The following is a 20,627-nucleotide window of genomic DNA, read 5'->3' as shown; positions in this document are numbered from 1 at the left end:
TTTTTTTTTTTTTTTTACTACAAGTATACACCTTTAATCCCAGCACTGGAGATGTGAAGGCAGGTGAATCTTGGTGACTTTGAAGCCAGTGTCTACCCAGAAAGTTCCATGCAGCCAAATTTATATGGTGAGAAGATCCTGTTTCAGAGAGAAAGAGAGAGAGAGAGAAAGAGAGAGAGGGAGAGAGAGAGAGAGAGAGAGAGAGAGAGGAGGAAGAAGAAGAAGAAGAAGAGGAGGAGGAGGAGGAGGAGGAGGAAGAGGAAGAGGAGGAGAAGGAGGAAGGGGGGGAGAGGAGAGAAGAGAGAGCACTAAGAATCAGTGTTTATTTTTCTCTGCTTCTTGCTCCCTGCTCCCTGTTTATGCACACAGTGTGACCCCGGGGCTCTTGCTACCATACCTTCTGCCATGATGGACTGTGAACCCTCAAATGAGAACCCAGATAAATCTTCCTTAAGTTACTGTTGTCAGATATTTTGTCACAGCTTTGAGGGAATTAGCTAATACTGTCCCCATCATGGGAGATGTTTCTTTTCTATTGTCATGAAGAGGCACCATGGCTAAGGCAACTTATAAAAGAACAAGCTCATTGGGACTTACAGCTCCAGGAGCTTACAAACAGCACCAGGGCAATCCACAACACTGTAACTGTCATGGCAGGGAACACAGCGGCAGGCAGGCAGGCAGGCAGACATGGTGCTGAGGCAGTGGCTGAGGCAAGTAGGAGGCAAAGAAGAGACACTGGAAAGGACTGGACTTTCGAAATCTCAAAGCCGGCCCCAGCGACACATGTCCTCCAACAAGGCCACACCTCCTAATCCCTCCCAAACACTTCTGTCAACTAGTAACCAGACATTCAAATATATGAGCCTACGGGGCCTTGCTCTCATTCATTCAAACCACCACACACATCCTCCTGCTTGTCCCATGAGTGGGATTTATAAGGCTACACATTTTAGAGTCTTGGCTCTAAGACCTAGGTCTGCCATTCCTAACTGTGTGATCTCAGGTAAGTATGTCCCATCCCTGGACACAGTCTCCTCATCTGTAGGTGACATGAGAAGAGAGTTCATCTGCAAGGGCTTCTGATTTGCAGGTGGTGGTAGCTCACTCCTTTAGTTCCAGCATTCTGGAGGCAGAGACAGGCAGGTCTCTGTGAGTTTGAGGCCAGCCTGCTCTACAGAGTGAGTTCCAGGACAACCAAGGCTACAGAGAAACCTTGTCTCAAAAAAACAAAAGAATAAAAACAAAAACAAAGCAAGACAAAAAGAAGACTTCAAAAGAAGCGGACACCTGAAACCTTGGTGTCCCTGTGTGCTGGGCTGGTTTTCTTTTCCTGGGGATCTTGTAGTTGTTGTAGTGACTGAATTGTTATCCTGTTCCCCATTTGTTGCTTTTGGCTTTGTTGTTATAGATTTTAAGTTCCTTCACTGGGACCCTCGCCACACCTTCCTCCTTCACAGGACACTCCCTGTCCACTTACATTCTCTAGCTCGAGACCTTCCTAACCCATGAATCTAAATGTGCCCATTTCCTTTGGAAGATGCTGCAGGATACTTGTTCTCTGTGGACTTAAGCCCCCAGCATGCCCTACCTACATGATACCTCCTGTATCCCTGGAGGACTCCCCACTCTCTTCTAGCTGAGGCCCCAATGACACTGACTGTGGAGAAACAGGTTCCTCGATATTCTCTACACCTGTTTCTGCTTCTCTACGGAAGCAACTTCTCCTGCCTCATTCCCCAGCAAACTCCCAACAACTTACTGCCTCTCAGCCTTGGACAAGCCCTCAATTCCCTCACCAGACAAGGAGTATGCTGTGAGGAAACTGAAGACACAGATGTTCAGAAAGGTGTAGGATACTGAGAAACACTGGGGTCCTCAAGAGCAGGGATTCTGGTCTGTTGATTGACAGCTGTACCTCCAGTCTGGAGATATCACCTGGCACACAGAGGCCTGAATACATATCTGTCAAATGATGTTTGGACTAGTAGGCTAGTTCCTAGAAGAGGCCTCCTCTATCCTTACTCTGGTCTACATGATGTCCCCTAGATACATGCACTTACTTCTCTGTCACCATCCTCAGTAGGTTATGGGGGACACCTGGAGCTCCTTTTGGTGAAGGCAGGCACTAAGCTGACCAGTTGGATTGCCTCTCCACTCTCCACTTACTTGGTGCCTACTTTGGTGGCAACTAAAATATTTTTTCCTTTCTTTTATTTTTTTTTCATTTTTATATCTTTAAGAGTTTAACTAATATATACATGTATATTGTGTATGTGCCTGGTGGCTTTAGAAATGAGAAGAGGGTCTCAGATCTGCTAGAACCTGAGTTACAAACAGTTGTGAGCTGCTATGCTGGGAACTGAGCCTGTTTCCTCTTCAAGAGCAGTATGTGCTCTTAAGCACTGAGACATCTCTATAGCCCATGGTGACAACTTTAAAAAATCTTGTTTGTGCACGTCTGTGTGTGTGTGTGTGTGTGTGTGTGTGTATGTGTGTGTGTGTATGTGTGTACCTATGTGTGCATATTCATATGTGAGTGTATGTGTGTCTGTTCTGTGTATGTGTGTTTGGGAGATATGTATGTTGTATATATGTATGTGTGTGCATGTGAATGAAGTGTGCATATGTTGGTCTGCATGAATGTGGGTATGCATTTGCATCTCCTACGTATAGTCAGAGAACAACTTGAGGTGTTGGTCCTTACCATCTACCTTGTTTGAGACAAGGTTTCTCTTATGGTTTGCTGCTGTTTACACCAGCCTGAGAACCTCGACCTTCCATCTCCCCACAGGATCATTGCACCTAGTTTTTACATGAGTTCTGGGGGTCCGAACCCAGGCCTGCAAGACAAGGCTTTACCCAATGAGCCATTTCCCTAGGCATCAGGCCCAGCTCATTGTACCATTATTGTGAAATCAACCTTTGGTCCTCACAGGTACTTAAACGTAAGGAAAGAACATCAGGGTGCAAAGTTTCCATTCCTCATTGTCATCATCACAGAACAGAAAGTCACATCTGTCCCACTGCTGGCCCCTTCATATCCATACACCTCCAGCAGTACAGAAGCTTTGCAGGGAGTCCACAAGCCTGAAGCCAGTATCTACACACCGAGTGCCCATCCCTTGGCTTAGCAATATGGCCTCAAGCCAGCTTTCTAGTGCTGCGCCCCCACATGCTTCCTTCAGCCAGCCTGGACTGCTTACTGCCCTGTGTTCTCTGCCACATAGCTTCTGGAGAAATCTTCTTTGTTTTGTTTGAGATTGGCTCTCATATAGCTTCCCTTATGTAGCTGATGACAACCTTGAACCCCTGATCCTCCTGCCTCCCTTACCCAAGTGCTGGGATTCCAGGAATGGCCACCTTGCCCATCTAAGAAATCCTTTAAAGTAAATTTCCTCAGGTCCCAGGTGCCTCCTGCCCAGGCCACCCATGGGATATGGTATACTCCCATGGGATATGGTATACTCCCGGGAGGAATTAAAACTAATTAAGGCCTCAGCTTCCAACATGGAGAACCTAATAGACCAGAGCGTGTGCAGTTCAGACCTTAGGGACGCTCATGTGCCTCTCCCTTCAGTCCTCTTGCAGCTAAAAATAAATTGAGCTAGCTAAGGACATTGCTCAGCCAGCAGCAGCACACCTCCCTGGCACAGAAAGGCCCTGGGTTTGATCCCCAGCACTGCAAAGTAAATAGTAAATTTGACTTCCCTTTTGAAAGTGATTTTGATTTTTTTTGTTTGTTTGTTTTTTGTTTTTTGTTTTTGTTTTTGTTTTGAGACAGGGTTTCTCTGTGTAGCCCTGGCTGTCCTGGAACTCTCTGTAGACTAGGCTAGCCTCAAACTCAGAAATCCGTCTGCCTCTGCCTCTGCCTCCCAAGTGCCGGGATTGAAGGCGTGCACCACCACCGCCCGGCTTGAAGGTGATTTTGGTCACAAGTGTTCGGTCAGTACTTTATCTCCCTCTGGGGAAAGTATCATCCCAGAGTCAGAAGCGAGTAATTGTTTTCAAAGTGCTACTTTTGTACTTGAGGTTATGCAGGATTCAAAGAGAACCTAACTCCCCATAGGCAGGTGCAATGCTGCATGCTTCTTTCCTGGTACCCAACACCCCTCCCCCTACCCTCTATCCCCTAGCACCTTGCTCGGCAGTTGGAGTGTAACAAATGTTCAGTTGTGGGAAAGGAGAAACAAGAGTTTAGACTTGCCAGGCAGTGGTGGTGCATGCCTTTAATCCCAGCACTTGGGAGGCAGAGGCAGGCGGATTTCTGAGTTCGAGGCCAGTCTGGTCTACAAAGTGAGTTCCAGGACAGCCAGGCCTACACAGAGAAACTCTGTCTCGAAAAACCAAAAAAAAAAAAAAAAAAAGAGTTTAAACTCTGCTGAGCAGAAGGCCTGCATGAGACACTTGTCATTCATCGCCATGGCAACACTGTAAGGAAGCTGATGGGGTCCTCTTTTTTAGAGATGGGCAAGCTGAAGCTCAGATGAGCTAAATGATTTGCTGCATCACAGAGCCAGTAACTACAGCGTCTAAACTCAGCTCTGGTTTTACTGGACCTGAAATCTGGTCTCTGCAATCACACTCTGCTGACAGCTGAGCCACTGTATGGGTAGCTGGAAACCAAACCTGCACAATTACTCCAGCACCATCTGATATACTGCCTCCTAACCTTGGTAAGTCACCTTGCCTCTGACCCTCTAACATATTGGGATCAAGAGTCACCCTCGGCTACTAAACAAGTTTGAGGCCAGCTTGGATTACATGAGTTCCACTTTCAAAATAAAAGCATCACGGAGCAGAAGAAATGGCTCAGGGGTTAAAAGCACTTGCTATTCTTGAAGAAAACCCAGGTTTGGTTCCTAGCACCCACATGGTAGCTTACAATTACCCCAGTTCTGGGGGATCCAATGCCTTCTTTTGGCTTCTCTGAGTACCTGGCACACTGGTGGTACACATACATATGTGCAGACAAAACATCATACACTGAAAATTAAACAAATAAATCTAAATAAATGAATAAAAACATCAAACCAAACCAAACAACACAACCAACACCACAACTCCTAAATAAAAATTAAAACATAACGGGGTGCCGGGAGGCTGCACATATGGCTCCTAATGCAATGGGCATGCTTTGAGTCTTCAGAATGGGGGCTGGCTGCTGCTGCCTTTTGGCCTGTGACACTTAGCTACTGGATTTTTACTTTCAGGCTCTAGCCTCCTAACCCATACTCACAGCTTGGAGTGGCTTTTTTCCTGAGGTAGGTCCATGTTTATGTTCCCCCATTAAGGACCTTTTCCTAAGGAAACTCATCAGGTCCATAGACCCAGCCCTAGCCACCTACCCAATCTCCTCATGTCCAGGGCCTGACTCTCTCTTTGAAGTTTCTAGAACACTCAGAAGTTGTCCAGCTTCAGGGTTATCTCCATCACCTACCCACATCTGTTCCCTTACTATCACCCTCAAGAATGGGGGCTATGTGCACACACGCGTGCGTGCGTGCACACACACACACACAGACACACACACTCTTCCCCTCCAGTCACAGGCTACCCCTACATGCTGCATTATCATAGAAGCTTCCTCTGAGAAGCCTCTCTAGATGAGGTGCCTTGCTTTACATATGTTCATTTTTCTTCAGTTTCTTTTAAAATTAACTTTGTTGTGTTTGTTTTAGAGACAGAGTTTCTCTGTGTAGCCCTGGCTGTCCTGGAACTCACTTTGTAGCCTATGTTTGCCTTGAACTCAGAGATCTGTCTGCCTCTGCCTCCCAAGAGTTGGCATTAAAGGTGTTTGTCACCACCGCCCAGCCTAGCTTTTGTTGGTTTTCCTACACAAGGTTTCTTTGTGTGTAGTCCTGGCTGTCCTGGAACTAGTTCTATAGACAAGGCTGGTCTCAAACAGAAAGATTCGCCTCCTGAGTGCTGGGTGCTGGGATTAAAACCACCACCATCCCACCAAAATAAACTTTTTATTATGGAAATCAATCTCTCTCTCTCTCTCTCTCTCTCTCTCTCTCTCTCTCTCTCTCTCTCCTCTCTCTCTCTCTCTCTCTCTCTCTCTCTCTCTCTCTCTCTCTCTCTCTCTTTCTCTCTCTCTCTCTCTCTCTCCATGGAGAGATGGCTGAGCAGTTAAGGTCACTGGCTGCTCTTCCAAAAGACCTAGGTTCAATTCCCAGTACCCACATCCCAGCTCACACCTGTTTGAAACTCCAGTTCGAGGAAATCTGACACCCTCACACAGACAGAAAAGCAGGTAAAACACCAATGCACATAAAATAAAAATAAAATTATTTAAAAACAAACAAACAAACACAGAACTCGTTACAAGTAGCTCTGGCTGACCTAGAACTCAATCTGTAGATCAAGCCAACTTCCAATTTACAGAGATTCGCCTGACTTGGAGTGCAGACATTAAAGGTGCTACCATGCAGGGTGGTGGTGGCGGCGGCGGCAGCGGCCTTTAATCCCAGCACTTGGGAGGCAGAGGCAGGTGGATTTCTGAGTTCTGAGAGTTCGAGGCCAGCCTGGTCTACAGAGTGAGTTCCAGGACAGCCAGGGCTACACAGAGAAACCCTGTCTGGAAAAAAAAAAAAACAGCTGGGTGGTGGTGGCACACACCTTTAATCCCAGCACTTGGGAGGCAGAGACAGGCGGATTTCTGAGTTCGAGGCCAGCCTGGTCTTCAGAGTAAGCTCCAGGACAGCCAGGGCTACACAGAGAAACCCTGTCTCGAAAAACCAACCAACCAACCAACCAACCAACCAAACAAACAAACAAACAAACAAAAAAGGTGCTACCATACCTAGTGGACAATTTATTTTGAAGACAGGATTGCACTGAAAGCTCAGGTCAGTTTCCAACTTCCAGCAATCCCCCTGCCCTAGATTCCTGGGTTGTGCATCACTACTTCCTGCTATTATGTTGATTCTGCCTGATTCTCCTGGAGGAGGCTGAGGCAGAAGGATGCAGGTTCAAGGCCTACGTAGTCTACAGATGAGTTCAAGGCCACTCTGGGCAATTTAGTGAGAGACCTTATCTCCTCATCGAAATAACACAAACACAAAAATAAACTAAAGCTAATCTTGGTTGTCAACTTGACACACCCAGGAAGAAGGAACCACCATTGAGGAATTGCCCATCCTGTGGTCATGTCTGAGGAACACTTTGATCGCTTCCTGATGTAGGAGGGCCCAGCCCGCTACATAAAGCATGGATTGAAGGGGCAGTGGATTGTGGGCAGCACCATCCTTAGGCTGGTGGGCCTGGGCTGTCTAAGTTCAGTAGCTGACTTTTCTGAGCTATGGTCTTTCTGAACATGAGAGCTAGTCAGTAAACAGCCTTCTTTGCTGGATCTGCTCCAGTTACTAGCCAGGTTCCTGTCCCAGCTTCCCTTTCCTCCCTAAGTTGCTTTTGGCTGTGGTGTTTTAAACAACCAAAAAAGCAGGGAAGAACTGAGCAAGCTTTTACAAACCCACCACCTACCTCCAATGTCTCAGCTACAGGCAACAGATCAGGGTGATTTTCAAACATTTTTGGCCATGGATCTCAGTAACATACATTTTACAAGCTATCTTCCCTCCATGCCACAGTAACTTTATAAATTAATTAGTTTAAGCCAGACAAAAATCCAGCCTGGAGGGGAAGTGAGTATGACATCCTGTTCCTATCTGAGGAGCTACTGGCACCTGAGAGCAGCTGAGCCAGGGAGTCAGTTTTCCTTAAGAATGTAGTTCCTGTTTCTCCACATCCTCTCCAGCATCTACTATCACCTGAGTTTTTTATTTTAGCCATTCTGACTGGTGTGAGGTGGAATCTCAGGGTTGTTTTGATTTGCATTGCCCTGATGACTAAGGATGTTGAGAATTTCTTTAGGTGGGTGCTTTTCGGCCATTCAAGTTTCCTCAGTTGAAAATTCTTTCTTTAGCTCTGTACCCCATTTTTAATAGGGTTATTTGGTTGTCTGGAGTCTATGTTCTTGAGTTCTTTGTATATATTGGATATTAGCCCTCTAATTCAGTTTCAGTGTATCTGGTTTTATGTGAAGGTCCTTTATCCACATGGACTTGAGCTTTGTACAAGGAGATAAGAATGGATTGATTTGCATTCTTCTACATGCTGACCTCCAGTTGAACCAGCCTTTGCAAGCTGGTATAACCACTCTGGAAATCAATCTGGCGGTTCCTCAGAAAATTGGACATAGCATTACCTGAGGACCCAGCTATACCACTCCTGGGCATATACCCAGAAGATGTTCCAACATATAACAAGGACACATGCTCCACTATGTTCATAGCAGCCTTATTTATAATAGGCGGAAGCTGGAAAGAACCCAGATGTCCTTCAGCAGAGGAATGGATACAGAAAATGTGGTACATTTACACAATGGAGTATTACTCAGCTATTAAAAACAATGAATTCGTGATTTTTTTTGGGGGGGGGGGTTGTTTTTCGAGACAGGGTTTCTCTGTGTAGCCCTGGCTGTCCTGGAACTCACTCTGTAGACCAGGCTGGCCTTGAACTCAGAAATCCGCCTGCCTCTGCCTCCTAAGTGCTGGGATTAAAGGCGTGCGCCACCACGGCCCAGTTTATTTGTGAAATTCTTAGGCAAATGGATGGAACTAGAAAACATCATCCTGAGTGAGGTAACCCAATCACAAAAGAACACACATGGTATGCCCTCACTGATAATTGGATATTAGCCCAAAAGCTCATAATACCTAAGATATAACTCACAGACCATGTGAAGCTCAGAAAGAAGGAAGACCAAGGTGTGGGTGCTTTGGTCCTTCTTAGAAGGAGTAACAAAATACTTATGGGAGCAAATATGGAGACAATGTGTGGGACAGAAACTGAAGGAAGGGCCGTCTGGAGACTGTTCCACCTGGGTATCCATCCCATGTGCAGTCACCAAAGGTAGGTACTGATGTGGATGCCAGGAAGTGCATGCTGACAGGAGCCTGATATAGATGTCTCCTTAGAGGTCTGCCAGAGCCTGACATATTCAGAGGCAGAAGCTCACAGCTAACTATTGAACTCATCACAGGGTTCCCAATGGAGGAGTTAGAGAGAAGACTGAAGGAGCTGAAGGAGGTTTGAGGCCCCATGAGGAGAGCAACAATACCAACCAACCAGAGCTCCCAGGGTCTAAACCACCAGCCTGGGAGCACATAGGGAGGGACCCATGGCTCCAGCTGTACATGTAGGGGAGGATGGCCTTGTTGGTCATAGGTGGGAAAAGAGATCCTTGGTCCCATGAAGGCTGGATGCCCAGTGGGGGGGGATTTGAAGGTGGAGAGGTAGGAGTGTGGGAGTAGGTGGGGGCACATCCTCATAGAAGCAGGAGGAGGGGAAATAGGATAGGGAGTTCCTGGGTGGGGGAGAAATGGGGAAAGGGGATGACATCTGAAATGTAAATAAAATATCAAAAAAAAAAAAAAGACTGAGGACTTATTTTATTTACATCTGAAATGTAAATAAAATATAAAAAAAAAAAAAAAGTCCTGGAAGACTGAGTGCACGTCAGTGGAACCCCATGCATGCATTGAAGAGAATGTGGCCAGCACAAATTGGACTTGATAGGATTTTTGTTTGTTTGTTTGTTTGCTTGCTTTGTTTTGTTTTTTAAAGGTAACAAAGTTGTTTGGGTTAGGGAAGTGGGGGTGAATATGGGAGGAGTGGGGATGGGTTAAAATGATCAAAACCCGTGGTATGAAATTCTCAAAGAGCCGGGCGGTGGTGGCGCACGCCTTTAATCCCAGCACTTGGGAGGCAGAGGCAGGTGAATTTCTGAGTTCAAGAGTTCGAGGCTAGCCTGGTCTACAGAGTGAGTTTCAGGACAGCCAGGACTACACAGAGAAACCCTGTCTCGAAAAACCAAAAAAAAAAAAAAAAAAAGAAAGAAATTCTCAAAGAACTAATGAAGAGAAAAACGTATTGTGCATGCATGGGTGCGCACGTGTGTGTGTCATGTGTCCTTGTGCCTGCATAAGTCAGTTCTCTCCTTTACCAACCATGTGTTTCCCAGGGATCCAACTTTGGTTGAGGTTTGGCAGCAAGCCCTTTACCTGCTGAACCCTGTTGATGGCCCCTTGTGGCTTTTTAAGATGAATCTCCTCCCAGTATGATGCTCTGATAAAGTGTGAATTGAAGGGGGGTGGGAATTAGATTTTAAACTTAGATCCACGCACTAGACATACATAATAAATAAACTGGGAATGAAGGTATACTGAAACAATGTTTCCTACTTGAACTTGGGACCTTGGAAGAGCTGTCGGTTCTCTTAACCTCTGAGTCACCTCTCCATCCTTATTTTCTGCTTTATTCAGTCTGTTTTATTACAGTTGTTATTTCTGGCTGGGATCCTATAATTGATTTTGGACATAGCATTGAAAGCACTGAATGAATGTTCATCCAACAGTGTCTATGCAAAATCATTGGCGCCTACCTTCTTGTCAAGCATTGTTAGCCAGATCATGCCATCTAGTGGTCACGCCTGGATCTGACTGTGTCTTTCTCTTTCCTAGAAGGCAATGGGGTGCCTGGTGCTCCTGATAAAGAAAGCAAACTAGTGCAGAGTGGTCCTAGGGGGCTCGCGCTTGCAATCCTAGCACTTGGCAGGTGCAAGGAGGAGGATGAATTCAAGGCTAGCTTAGGCCAGCCTGGGCTACATGTGAGCTGGTCTCAAAAACTAAAAATGGCTGGTTCAAGCTAGGCTAGATACCTTACAGTGAGGTGGAAGAACTCTGACCTGTGCCCCGGCCCCCAGAGCTGTTCTGTATGGTCACCACTAACCACTTATGACTACTGAGACTTCAAGTACAGTTAGTGTAAAGCCGAGTTTTGTTCCACTTTTATCTAATTACAGGTAAAATTACTTTCTGTGGGACGAGGAAGAGACAGTGTGGTCATGATAGCTGCACAGTAGAACTCTTGCCTGGCACGTGTGAGGCCCTGAGTTTCATCACTGGCTTCAGTTCCTGCACTGGGGAAAATGTGCTGAGATCCATACATCACTGAGCCTGATGTGTCACAGAATCGTCAGAGGCAGAGCTAGAAAGCTGGGAGGAATTTGATAAACACTTGGAACACAGTACAGGCCTGGTGATGTGAGGCCTGTGGTAACTATCCACCAGGTCAGGGTGAGAAGCCAGTGAATGTTGATGCTTCTCAGAGAGCAAATTTCTTAGATACATACGAGGAAATGTGAAAGGGAGCTTCCCAATTGGGAGGCTGAGGGAGGGGAGAAGCAAAAGGTGGAGGAAGCCATCCTCAGCATAAGAGCAGAAGATGAGTGGGCAGTGGGGTGGGGAACCCTGATCCTGAACACTCCAAACAGGCCTGGTGGCTCAAGAGATCAAGATACAAGGTGGTATTGGGCAGGGAGTAAGGGTCCAGTGTGATCCAGACCCTGCTGGGAATCCCAACCTAGACAAATTCATCCCAACAGGTCCTGGTTGGTACTGAAACACAGGCTGAGATCAAGTTCATCTGAGTCACTGGGCGGGCTCCCTCCAGACCTGTAACAAGGGACTTTTCAACTTTGCCCCAAGCACCTGACAACTACTATTTTGAATCCTTACAAACACATTCTGTTATTACCTTTCTTTGTACAGACACAGCCACCAAGGCACAGAGTAGTTAGGGACCAGCCCCAAGGTCCCACAGCCACAATTATAACCTGGAGTTGGCTAGCGACTTCCCTAGGGCCTCAGGTTACAGCTGGCTCTCAGGTCTGGAGGGAAACATCCCTCCCTTCCAGGGGATTTGCACTTTTTCACAAGCACCTCAGATGATTCCGATGGTCGGAAGAGATGGACCCTGGCCCTAGCAATGCCTCGGTGGATGCTAGACAGGTTCTAGCTTCTGGTTCCACAACTCACTTCCATTTCTAGCTGAGTCTGTTTACAGGGCACCACAGGACTGTCTTTTGTATAAATCGAATAACCTAAGGCTTCATGGTAACCAGAGGTGGAAAAAAGAGCATGATAAGATCAGATTCATTTGTAGGTGTGGCGGCAGAGGAGAGAGGCCTACGCCCCACTGCCCAAGGCTGGGCCCCTCCGCCCCTCCCAGGAGGAATTCTCCAGTCTTCCTCATCTCTATTCTTTCTCTTCCTCATACTCCACTCTACCTCCCCCTTTTGAGGCAGGGTCTAATATGGCCCACACTGATCTAGAACTCACTATGTAGCCAAGGACAACCTTGAATGATGGGTTCTCCTGCCTTGCTGTGCTGGGGTCAAAGCCTAGGGCTTCTTGTGTGCTATGCCAGTACTCTACCAACATAGCCACACATCCTCCGTGTTTCCTTCTTCAGAGTTTCAGTAGCTCAGGCTGGCTTTGAACAAATGTTCAAATGGCCCTACTGTTTCAGCATCTCTAGTACTAGGAATTGCCATTGTGTGCAGCCCATTATTTCTTTAGGAAAGTGCTAAATAATGCTTATTAACAATAATGATAGCCGGGCGGTGGTGGCGCACGCCTTTAATCCCAGCACTTGGGAGGCAGAGGCAGGCAGATTTCTGAGTTTGAGGCCAGCCTGCTCTACAGAGTGAGTTCCAGGACAGCCAGGGCTACACAGAGAGACCCTGTCTCAAAAAACAAAACAAAACAAAAACAAAAAGAAAAACCTTATTATTTTTCTTTGCCTTGTTTTTGAGACAAGATTTCACCATGTAGCCTTGGTTGGCCTGGAATCTGTTAAGAAATCCAGGCTGGCCTTGAACTGATAAGAGATCTACCCCATCTACTTCCAGAGCACAAGGATTAAAGGCGTGCACCACTACACACAACAAAATCCAACATTTTATTAACAGGATTTTTCCTCTTTTCTGTTCAAGATGGAGTAACCTCTATGAATTGGTTTTGATATCAAGTGCCCGTTGTTTCCTTGCTAGGATGCACATTTTTACCTAATTGTCCCTGATGTCCAAACCCTATAACACTGCCTGGGACATAATATTTGTTTAATAAACATTTTTTCTTTTCCTTCTCTCCTTCCTTCTTTTTTTCTTCTCCTTTCTTTCTTCCTCCACCCTTCCCCTATCACCTCAAGGTTTCTTCTCTGTGTAGCTCGGCTGCTTGGAACTTGCTTTTCAGACCATGCTGGGCTCAAACTCAGAGATCTACCTGCCTCTGCCAGGACTGAATGTATTTTTTGTGAATAAAGCACAAGGCTCATTGGTAGGAGGAAGAACCTGTGTCCTCCCCCATCCTCCCTCTCCTCTTGCATGTTCACACAGGTCTTCCAAGTGCCACCCAAGAGCTGCAGAGCATTTCTGGCCCTGCAGGTGATGGGCAGGACCAGGCTGAGGAGAGGAATGGGACTTTGTCTCTAGTACCCGGAAAGCCCTCTGAAGAAGGGCACCTTCTGTGAGGAAGCTGATAGATGAGGCAAAGTCTCACTGGGGAGGAAAACTCCAGAAAAGCTGCCTAGGCAGTCACTTAGGTAGAGAAGGAATGTTGGAGTCTGCAGCTAGGCCGGAGGGGAGCACAGCCATGCAGACCCAGCCTCCCATTCCTTACTCCTGTCAGGGTCCCCGGACCCTCCCCTCCCCTCTCCTTCAGTCTTTTGGCTTCCTCCCACTCAGGAAATAAACTTCAGCCTGGTATCTCTCACTCTCCACCCCTTCCTGACTTGACTTTCTGTTCCAGTAGGATTATGAGATTGTCAGATAAATGTCAGACACCCAAGTGAGTTTGAATTCCAGATAAAAAATGAATACTATTTTTAGGGTAAGTATCCCAAAATGTTGTCCGAGACAGTGGGGATATACTTATGCAAAATAGAATTATGTTATTTTTGAGTCTTTATTTTGAGACAGTCTGCTATGCAGCCCAGGTCTTGGCTTGAACTGGCTATGTAGCATAGGATAACCTTGAATTCCTTGACTTTTCTGCTTATGTTTGCTGGGATTACAGATGTGGGTCACCTACCTAACTCTCCATCAATGGCTTTTAACCAAGGGTCTTGTTTTTCCAAAGCCTGATGTTTTGCTGCAGGGCACAGCCAAGGCCCCACTAGTTGGTTTCCTTACGTAGTGGAGGCTAGTGCATATATTAGGGTCTATCTATGTGTAGCCTTGACTGTCCTGGAACTCTCTATGTAGATCAAGCTGGCCTCCACCTTGAGAGCGATCCACCTGTACCTGCCTCCTGACTACTGGGATTAACAGGTGCTGCCTGCCAAATCTTGCAGGCTGCAAAACTCACTTAGGAGTCTATCCCTGTAGCAACAAGGAGAGCAAGATTGAGCAACAGAACTATGCTTTCCCTGGTGAGTTCCTAAAAGGAGGTCTACAGGCAGTGGGAACTGGGAGTACACTGAAGGGTTGGGGTTGTGAGTGGGGCTAGCCCAGTCCTTCTATGTAATTTACATTAAAATTATACCTTGTTATACAAATCAGACTGCATATGTGAGTGGTGTGTGAGTGTGTGCACGGTAGTCTATTTAATTGTGTGTGGTGGTGTATGTTTGTGTGTGTTGGGGTGGGGTCCACTTACCTAATTGATACCCAATGTCTTCCTCTCTTCCTCTATTACTCTACACACACACACACACACACACACACACACACACACACACACACATTTTTTGAGACTTGTTTCATTGTTCTGGCCTGTCTCTGAGAGAGACAAAATCTTTTGGGTTTAGACTCCATCTTAGAGAACCTGACCTAAGGTTGAACTCAAGTTAATTAACAGGGTGGTATCTAGCACCACTTTCCTGGTTACTCCCCAATAAATCTGCACCCCCAGGTTACAAGCCTGCCCCTGACACTTCACTTCCTAACAACCACCAATCAAGAGAAAAGCAGAATTAAGTTTATGGTTTGACTCCCAACACTAGCCAATTATGGTTTTTTTCTTTTTGGTTTTTTGAGACAGGATTTCTCTGTGTAGCCTTGGCTGTCCTGGAACTCACTCTGTAGACCAGGCTGGCCTCGAACTCAGAAATCCACCTGCCTCTGCCTCCCAAGTGCTGAGATTAAAGGCGTTCGTCACCACTGCCCAGAGCCAATTATGTTAAAGGCCATAATGGACCCCAGTTAGATATGTACCAGGCTAGATACCCCCTTGTTGCCTCTACAAATGCTTGCCTGACACTGGGCTCAGGGCCCCCTCCTGTGGCCCAAGCTACTGTTTGAGTAAAGAGACCCTACTGCAATTGCAGGGATTCAGCTCCTAGGTGGTCTTCTTGAAGTTTATGAACGTTTCCTGGCACAAGCAACAGAACTTTAGGCATGTGCCACTCCACCTGGCTTTTATGCGGGTGCTGGTAATCTAAACTCAGGTTTTCATGCTGGTGCAGGAAGTACTTTACTGACTTAGCCCTTTGATGTGTTTTTAAAGTTTACTCCAGAGTAGGAAGATGGCACAGTTGGTAGAGAGCTTGCTATTTAAGCATGAGGGTCCAAATTTAATCCCTGTCCTGGGGAGGTGCACACAGGCCCTTGGGACCAGCTAGCTAGGCAAGCCTAGCCTACCTGGCAAGCTCTTGCCTAACCATTGCTCTTGGCAGGGGTGGGATGTGCTGGGAGACACAAAGATTTGAGTAGGAACTCCCACAGCTGCTCCCCAGTGCTCAGCCTCCACCTGACTCAATCTCTAGCTATGCTTTTTGTTTTGTTCTGTTTTTTTGTTTTTTTTCGAAACAGGGTTTCTTTCTCTCTGTAGTCCTGGCTATCCTGGAACTCACTCTGTAGACCAGGCTGGCCTCAAACTCAGAAATCTGCCTGCCTCTGCCTCCCAAGTGCTGGGATTAAAGGCGTGCGCCACCCTGCCTCACCACTGCCGGGCCTAGCTGTGCTTTCTGATTGTGTTCTAGAGGCTGGAGAGATGGCACTGGTCTTCTTCCAGAGGTCCTGAGTTCAATTCCCAGCAACCACATGGTGCCTCATAACCATCTGTAATGGAATCCAATGAAGACACCAACAGTGTACGTCATAAATAAATCTCATTATGATCCCTGTCCATTCAAAAGGTCAAAGTGGGCCTGATGTGGTAGCAAGCACTTGAGAGGATGGAGGACTGTGGGTCCTGTTAGCCAGAGAAGGTGTCATGTGGGAAGCAGTTACCCACACACCTTCACAAACCCACACAGAATAAAGAAATGTAATTTAAAACAATTTACAAAGGGGGAAGTTGCTACTCATGGTAGTGTGTGATGTGTTTATAAAAAGAGAAAGAGAATATGTCCTATGGGTGTGTGGTGAGGTATGAGGGGAAGAGGATGTCTCAGCAGGCTCATGCTGAGGCATCTCTTCCCCCGAGGGACCAGCCACAGGGCAGTATAGTACAGAAGAGTTTATCAGGGCATGTGGAGGGGAGTTAAGAGGGTAGGAGAGAGAGAGAGAGAGAGAGAGAGAGAGAGAGAGAGAGAGAGAGAGGAAGAAGAAGAGGAGGAGGAGGAAGAGGAGGAAGAAGAGGAGGAGGAGGAGAAGGAGGAGAGAAGTAGAGGCTGGCAGTGAGCACGTGGAAAGAGGGGCAAGGGGACAGTGGGGGAGCAAGAAGGCAAGAGAGGAACAAGAGATTGAGAGAGAGGAGGGAGCAAGCAGTTCTTTTATAGTGGGCACGCCTACCTGGCTGTTGCCAGGTAACTGTGGGGCGGAGCATACCTGGCTGTGGCCCTGTAACTGTGGGGGTGGAGTTTAGACAGAATGCTAACAGTGTGGTGACTTTAATTCCAGTACTTGGAAGGCAGAGGCGGTAGTGAGTTCCAGGACAACCAGAATTACATAGTGAGGTCATGTCTCAGAGGAAAACAAAAAAGGAAACAAACAAAAAAATTAAAAGAGGGGGGCCATCGAGGTTAAACCTGACCTATTCTTCCCTGGAAACAGGTTCCTTGTCAGGAATTAAGATGAAAACTCATGTGACTCGTAAAGATATCCCCCATGGGTGAAAATTCCTACAGACCTGGAAAAGCCAGAAGTATTGCAGGTCAACAAGCTGGTGCTAAACTCTCTGTTCGGCCCACAGGGATCTCGAATGCCTCACTTCGAGCAGGTGGGCCGGGTCATGTTTGAGCTCAAGACTCTGGAATCTTCTGATCTTACCGAGATCTTAATTTATGGCTCTGAAGACAAGAAGTTTCGGACTAAATGGATGCTTCAGTCCACGGCTGAGAGGTACCGCCTGCGCCAGGAAAGAGGCATGCTCAAGCTGGAGGAAGGCATGAAGGTCCTGGAACTAGACCAGGGTTCCAAGAAGTAAAGCCAGTTTCCAGTCATTGTGAGTCCCACCTGGACACAAGCTGTGGCTGGCCAGTGTTTGGTTCTGACATGAGTTGGTTTTTTTTTGTTTTTTGTTTTTTGTTTTTGGCCTGACATGAGTTTTAACTTTGTTAGATCCTTCAAGATATTCTTGGATCCCTACTGTGTATTCTGATGTGAGTATCTGCATGTCATCATTAAAACATTTAAAGAGCCAGAAAAAAAAAATTAAAAAAGAGGAAAGTGTCTGGCTGGAGAGATCACTCTGCAGTTAAGGGCACACTGGCTGCTTTTCCAGAGGTCCTGAGTTCAATTCCCAGCAACTATGGTGGCTCACAACCACCTGTAATAGGATCTTACACCATCTTTTGGCATGTAAGTGTATATTCAGCTAGAGTACTCATAAACATAAGACTGTACAGGGGGGAGTGTTACAGCTGTGGACAACGGTTAGACGTGACACTGATTTGCAGCTATTAGCACAAGATAAGCAAGAGATAAGTTAACTGCTGGTAAGGTGTGTGTGCTCTTACCCAGCAGCCTTTGTGTTCAGCAGAAACTAGACTTTGGAACCACACAAACCCAGCCAGCTGTCCCATAGAAAATGGAACTGCTACTGACTTTTTTTTTTTTTTTTTTTTGAGATAGGGTCTCACCATGTAGCCCGGCTGGCCCATTACTTGCTATATAGACCAGGCTGGCCTCAAACTTATAAAGATCCACCTGCCTCTACCTCCTGATTTGCTGGAGTTAAAGGCATACACCACCATACCTGGCTAATTGAACTTAAAACAATCAAACCCTTTCAAATCTCGTTAATTTAATGTGTGTGTGTGTAAAGACAACTTGCACAGTTGATTCTTCCCTTCAGATACAAGTGTTCAGGGATTGATCTCAGATAGTGAGGATTGGTGACAAGCGTCCTTACCCACAGAGCCACCCTGGCAATTCCCTTGAGAATGATTCTCACCCAGAGGCCTGGACTGACCTCAGATCCTTGGGCTTCAGCCTTCTGAGTGTAGGGATTCAGGTGTGTGTCATTCAACCTGGCTTCTGCTGCTGTATTTTTTTTGTGAGTGATAAGGGGTTGGGCAACAGGAGCTAAGATCTCAGTCTAGCCACATCAAAATGTTCACCACCCTGTGGAACTGAGACCATACTGCTTTGAAGTGCAGAGATGCACCACATGATGAAGTCAAGCAGGGACCAAATATATGATGCTGGGCCCACAAAAATCTTTATTTTTTTATTTATTTTTATTTTTTATTTTATTTTTTTGAGACAGAATTTCTCTGTATAGCCCTGGCTGTCCTGGAACTCACTCTGTAGACCAGGCTGGCCTCGAACTCAGAAATCCACCTGCCTCTGCCTCCCAAGTGCTGGGATTAAAAGCGTGTGCCACCACTGCCTGGCTCATTATTTTGTTTTTAAGTGGGGATCCCTATATAGCCCAAGCTGGCCTTAGACTTGCAGTGTACTTGAGAATAATCCTGACGCTTTTGCTCCTACTTCTGAATAGAAGTTCCTAGAAAGAAATTGCATGTTCACCTGAGACTTTGAGCAGGCTGATTAAGAGACTAGAATTCCAGTGACTGTGTAGAGGGTGGAATGTTTGCTGGTCCAGAGCCTAATTACGATTTATCCTGGGTTACCTTCAGCCCCTAAATAGCCATTCTTTGCCTACCTCTGTGTCTGACCTAACATTTAGTGACTAACAGATAAAACCCTTCTACCAACCCAAAGGCTGAGTATCATCAGACAGCCTCTGAGGCCTATTGCTATAGCTGAGATGTCTCCATTTTGCTATAACTGCTTACTTAGTTTTTCCAAGAGTGCATATGGAAAGTGCCTCAAATTACAATTTTTATAAAAACTCTATCAAATTTAGTATGGTTGTACATACCTTTAATCACAACATTCAAGAGGCAGAGGTAGGCAGATCTCTCTGTGAGTTCCAGGGTAGCCTAGTCTACATACTGAATTCCAAGCCAACCAGAGTTACATGGTGAGACCCTTAAAACAAAAACAAAACCAAATCAAACCACCCCTGTGGTGGTTTGAATATACTTGGCCCAGGGAGTGGCACCATTTGGAGGTGTGGCCTTGTTAGAGTAGATGTGGCCTTGTTGGAGTAGGTATGTCACTGTGGGCGTGGGTTTTAAGACCCTCCTCCTAGCTGCCTGGAAGCCAGTCTTCTAGCAGCCTTCAGATGAAGAGATAGAACTCTCAGCTCCTCCTGCACCATGCCTGCCTGGATGCCACCTCGATGATAATGGCCTGAACCTGAACCTGTAAGGCAGCCTTAATTAAATGTTGTCCTTATAAGAGTTGCCTTGGTCATGGTGTCTATTTACAGCACTAAATCCCTAAGTAGATAACTCCCAACCCCTCAAAACATCACCAAACGATTGCCATGTTGGAACACAAACTTTTGGATGACCTAAATTGGTTTTCCCTGACCATGGCCACATATCTGGCTCCCCTTGACCTCTTTGAGGTAAGTTACTTTATTGTTAACATTCAAAATACCTGGCATTGCAGGCTTGCACCACTCCCACTGTTTATGCCGTGCTGGAGATGGAACCCAGGACTTCTTACACCCTAAGCTAGCATACTACCAACTGCAGTAAGATTATTTTACTTCCCAGTGACACACAGTGAGCTGTTACTGTAGATACACCATGAGGCTTGCACAACACTGAAATCCCCTAACCTAACACATCCCTGACATTAAGTGACATGTGACTGATTCCAAGCAGAGCTTTAGAGTTTCATGCCTATGTTTGTATATTTGAAGTTTTAAATTTGAAAAGGTCAGTTAGCTTAAAAGCACAGAATTTAATTCACCACAGACTTTTTGTGACTTAAAACTGATTTTTCTATGAAATAAAAAGTTTTAAGAGTGAATTGATAAGGGCTGGAGAGATGGCTCAGTGGTTAAGAGCACCAACTGCTCCTCCAGAAGTCCTGAGTTCAATTCCTAGCAACCACATGGTGGCTCACAATCATCTGATCCCCTCTTCTGGTGTATCTGAAGAGAGCAATGGTGTACTCATATGCATAAAATAAATAAATAAATAAATAAATAAATAAATCTTTAAAAATGAATTGATAATAAACATAGCTCAGCCATGTGATACAATACTGTGCAACACTGAAATTATTTTTTTGTTTGGTTTTTCTGTGATGGGAAAGAAACCTAGCTGGGTCTCTCACATGGAAGGCCGGAGATCTACCACTGAGCTACACCTCTAAACCTAAAGTTCTGCTGAAGACCAGTTAGTGACAAAAAAGAAAACCAAAAAGTAAAAAACTCAGTGAAATCGGCCTAAGTGAAACTAGGGTCAGTAATTGCAACACTTGGGCCGAGGCCGGGTGACAAGTGCTGGAGACCAGCCTGAGGTACATA

The 20,627-nt window shown here is 46.0% G+C and overlaps 1 pseudogene; it reads left to right on the top strand.

Annotated features, from left to right (window-relative positions):
* Positions 1–17,219, top strand: part of LOC114614910 — a 17,462-nt pseudogene extending 243 nt beyond the window's left edge.
* The last annotated feature ends 3,408 nt before the right edge of the window (positions 17,220–20,627 follow it).

This window comes from Grammomys surdaster, unplaced genomic scaffold (genome assembly GCF_004785775.1).
Source record: "Grammomys surdaster isolate TR1022 unplaced genomic scaffold, NIH_TR_1.0 126546, whole genome shotgun sequence".
Classification (NCBI taxonomy): domain Eukaryota; kingdom Metazoa; phylum Chordata; class Mammalia; order Rodentia; family Muridae; genus Grammomys; species Grammomys surdaster.
Note: the sequence above shows the minus strand (reverse complement) of the source record. Positions and strands in the feature narration are given on the sequence as shown.